This window comes from Dasypus novemcinctus, chromosome 22 (genome assembly GCF_030445035.2).
Source record: "Dasypus novemcinctus isolate mDasNov1 chromosome 22, mDasNov1.1.hap2, whole genome shotgun sequence".
NCBI lineage: Eukaryota > Metazoa > Chordata > Mammalia > Cingulata > Dasypodidae > Dasypus > Dasypus novemcinctus.
The window spans coordinates 32,415,922-32,420,682 of record NC_080694.1 but is presented as its reverse complement, the minus strand read 5'-3'; positions in this window follow the sequence as shown (position 1 = coordinate 32,420,682).

Genomic DNA, 4,761 nt, shown 5'->3' with positions numbered 1-4,761 from the left:
TTAGTGCCTTGCAATCTCTCAGGACAGATATGCAAAAAGTAAATTATATTCTGCTCATGTGAAACTTATTTGTGCTTGATTGAATCTTTGAAGATTTTTGGATTTAAGAATGAAGCAGCTTAGTCCAGGGAGGGCAGACAGGTTTCAGCTTAAGCGCCAACTCAGACAAGTGGGCAGATGCTGCCCTGGTCGCTGAGAGTTGCTGAGGTCAGGTCTGGACTCCAGGGAACGGGTGAGGCCATGATGGGCTACAGCGTCGGACCTGGGCTCAAGAGGGAGGAGAGGCAGGGCTCGAGTTCTGTGTGACCCACCCTGGGTCCAGTAAATGAGAGTCGAGGTGTGTGTGTGTGTGAGCGTGTGCCATGGGGGTGATGTCTGTTTTTCTCAAGCCCTTCTTGGACCTTCCTGATAGAGTCCCTCTTTGCTTGGTGAGGTTTGACTCTCTCCTTTTGATACCTAAGGAAAAAGAACTTTGATTAATTCTGTTGGGAGTAGAAGCAATGTTGGATTCTGTCCCCATTCCTTGCAAAAAAAAAAAAAAAAAATAAGGTTCATAATTTTCTTGCTGTGTATGCTGGCAAGAGGATACATGCTTTTCTTTCCCTGCCTGGCGGTGGGGCTTTGCAATCTTTTCATTGTGGAAATGAGGTGAGGGTGGCTGAGGTCAGGCTTGGGAAAGGAAACTGCATCGCCCACCCTGTGTTCTACTTGCTGGCTTGAGCAGTCCATCAAGAATGAAACCTTGTTAAATTTATCGAATCCGGCATTCCTTAAACTTGCATCACAGAGCTCCTTTTCCTATGCAGAGCTGACTACAGTTGAGAGACTTCAGCATTTGCCCCTGATGCTCAGATAGCCCGTAATGATATTTTTTTCCTGTGATTAAAAAAAAAAGATCATCACTGCCTAAGGTAGAGTTTGGCAGTTTCTATCATATGACTTCAAAACCAATCTGCTTTTATTTTTTAAAATTCCTTTTAGTGAAACTCATTGTGGAACTCTTTATTTCTCCGACTATTTACAATGGTAGGTTTTATAAAGGCCCTCATTTTCGAAGCAATGCACGCTGCATATTTACATAATGGAGCCAGACAATGACGAAGGTGCAAATTACATAAAGATTATTACATGTACTTAGCGTGTGCTCCATTCCTGTGACTCAGAGGCAACTTGTTTGTATTGCATTTATGGGCAGAGGTGGCTTAAAAAAAACATTATGTAGAGCAAGAATTGTGAAAGCATGCCAGTCATCAAAAACCTCTGCCAAAATGTGATGCTTTTACAGCTAGAGACAATGCCGAAAGCACCATTTAGGGTGGAAGGTGTGTTGTGAAATGCCAGATAGCTTTCCACAACTAGACTGCCTCAGCGGGGTACTCACCCCATTGTGAGGGCTAATCCAAGGCTTACACAGCAACCACTACTTTAGAAACACCCCTACTTTTCACAAAGTGCCAGCACTTCCAGTTTCTGTGAAGAGAAACAACATTTATAATGGTTATTGGTGGCTGGATGGTTAATATTGGAAAGAAACCTGTTTTGTGATGCTGGAGGGGAGAGTATACAAAGGTGTCCTTCTTCTTTGGGGGCGCATTTTTATTCCCTTATTTTTTTTCGTTGCTACAGTTTGATGCAGTGTTGGGACCAGGCCTGTTCGGTGTGGGCTGGCAGTGCCAAATTTTCTCCTGCCTCGGGATTGCGGAGCCTCACTTGTGTTTGGACAGCAACTACCTTCAGGAATAACACTTGTAGGTTGTGTCAAGTTTGTTCAGCTCCTGGCTTTCATTACTCCAAAGCCATTGACGTTGCAGCTGTTTGCAGATAGCGTGTATTCCCACCTAAACTACAAGGGAAAGAAGCTCTTTCCACCGCAGATATTAGCCAGGCGTTCTTCGATCGCCTTTGTATTTCCTAGGAAAGTTCAAGACCTTGATAACTCGACTTGGGGCAAAAAACCTCTCCTTCCTTCATCTCCATCCCATCCCCAGCGAGGTTGCTTTCCCTTTGCAATTATCCCTTTTACAAAGCCTTCTGTTAAAATAAAATTGCTTCATTTGGAATTTCTTTGTGAGTCTAGAAGTGCCACCCTCTTGTCTTTTGCCTCCCACAGAGAAATTTAAATGTTGTTTTAACTCTTGGCATCCGGCTAATGGGTGGCAGCGGGCAATTGGTTAATCCATTAATGCCTAAAAGACACAGTTCGTGTTTCCTTTCGAAACACATCACAGATTTGCATGGCTAATACCTTTCTAATAGTTTTATTTTCCCCAATAGGCTACCATTGAAATTAGCGTTTGCCTTCTCTAAGTTCCTTGGTGGATGGAGAAAGGTAGTCTGGCTAGGTGTTTAGGTACTGGAAAAGGAGTCTGGGCTTTTTATCGGATGTGCGGCCTTAGAATGGAAGCCCCTTGGGTTTCCCTGCCCTCGTCTTCCCGTAGCTGGAGAAGGGAGGTGCCCCCTCCTCCAGAAGGGTACTGCCCAGGCAGTTTGCAGATATTTAGAGAAGAGTGGACTCTGTGATGCAAGTTTTAGGAATGCTGGATTGGATAAAGTTAACTAGGTTTCTTTCTTGAAGCACTTCTCAAGCCTTTCATTCTCTCACTCACCCACCCCCTGAACTATCTTTACTGAGCACCTTTTTACTCTTGTGTCAGGCTTGGTATTAGGGACTGCGAATACACTGTAAAGCAAGATGGAAGCCGTCTCCCCCCCAGCGAGGTTGAAGTCTGGTGAAGCTCCTAAAGTGCTAATTGCTAAGAGGGAGATAAAGCGGGCAAGCTTCCCAGACACGCTGACATGTCCTCGTGCACCCCATGAGTTTTGTGAGACACACTTTGGAAAGTGCTGTTGTACAGTGAGGAAGATGAAGGTAAGGAGAAGGCGTGGTCTCAGTACATGCCCAGCACCTTCATGTGTCATTTCTGTTCTCCCCGCCATCCTGACAAGGGCAGTACTTCCATTTTACAGAAGAGGAGACTAGAACTCCTGGTCTACTTTAAATGCATGTGAGCTGGGAATGGAATCCAAATCTGTTTGGCCCCAATGCTCCTTTGCTGTCTCTCTCCTGTAAGTCTTGGGGCTTGGATTAAAGAAACTTGGGTTCTCTACCTTTCTCCTAATTAGCTGGGCAGCCTTGGCTAAAGACCTCAAATTCTCTGAGACTTTAAATTTACACAGCTAGCTTCCCTGCTTTCCACATATTATTAAGATCAGATTAGATAAAGTATATGTTCTTGCTTTGAAAGCACAAGGTATATATAGTGCTACCTGCATTCCAGGCATCAACTACTACCTGCTGGAAGAGAGCAGAGAATTGATTGCCTTTGAGTCAACTCACTGGATTCAACATATGGACGTTGTGTTTTGTCATCTTTGCTTCTGCCCTGCAGCTCTTGGACAGGACATTGTTTCTTTAAGAATTCTCTAAGCAGAGCCGTCCCTAAAACTGCCTCTGAAAATGACCTCAGTCCTCCTAAGTACTTGTTAAAGGATTTTTTTTAAGAGCAGTAACACCTGGAGTCTCGTTTATCACTCTCTGCCTACTGGCGATTCCACCTACACACCAAAGAATGAGGGCAAAAATAATATTTATGTAATACGCTGTTTAAAATATGTGAAAGGAGCCCTTCTCTGTTGAACGTGGAGATTAGCAGCCTATTTGTAATGATTTTAAATGGCATTCTGATCAGTAAGATTTGTGGCTTTGCAAACACAGAGGGTTCTTGCATCGCGGTGACTGGGGGGGCAGGGATACTTTTCTCTGGAATCCAAACTGACAAGCGGTGCTTTCGTTGGGCAAGATTGCAGGCTCCGTAACCTTTTATCTGGGGCTGGAGGGGAAGGCTTTGTTCTATTACTGTTGGGGGGCCCGTCTGCAACATAGATTCATGAAGCCAGCCCCGACAGACAGGAGGACTGCTTCCTGTTGGCATGAACGGGGGATCTGGTGAGAGCAAGAAGCCGAGATCAGGGGTTCCACCTGGGTGGGGATGTGAGGGCCAGAGCGCCTTCCGGGGAGCAGTGAAGGAATCTTCAGGATGGAAAAGTCTAGGAGCACCCGGATATCCAGCCGCCTCGTGGACCGTCGCAGGGCAGTGCTGGAGCCCCCCTGTCCTGACGGCGCCTCTGACTCCTCCCAAAGGAAAGGGCAGGCGATCTCTCTGGGGTTATGCCCAGCTGAACTCCGCGGTAGTGAGAGCCTAAAGGCCCCAGTGGTTTCCAGTGCTTTCGCCCCCAACCCCTGCCCCCCTTAAATGATCTAATCACATACTTATTTTTAGTGCTTTTCACTGTCTATGGTAGAGTTGACAATTAGGGCAGGGGTACAGTAGTTCCCGTTTGCTAAATGGCAGGGTAGCAGTGGGAAGTGCTCGAGTCCAGATTCTCAGGCACAAGTCACGCAAAAGCAAATTCTTTTTTTTTTTTTTTTCCTTTTGGCAGGGCCCCTAGACTGGTAGGTCAAGAAATGCTGCACCCAACAGTGTGTTGGGCAGGGCAGTTGGCCGGGTCTCCTGGAGCGATATCCTTGTGTGCCGAATGCAGAGATGTGGGCTAGATGTCAGCAGAATGGTGGTTCCCTTGTGGGCCCAATGCCCAGACCCACGGGTGCTGGTCCAAGTGAGCAGCCGCCTTGGAGAGACCCTTCAAGGCTGGCCTGGCTTTGGGTAGGAGGTCGGCTTAGAATGTTCGCTGGATCCGTCTTCTCTTTCTGAGTTAGGCTAAGCACTTAGGGGTGTCGGTGTTGGGTTTGGGGCACTGCAT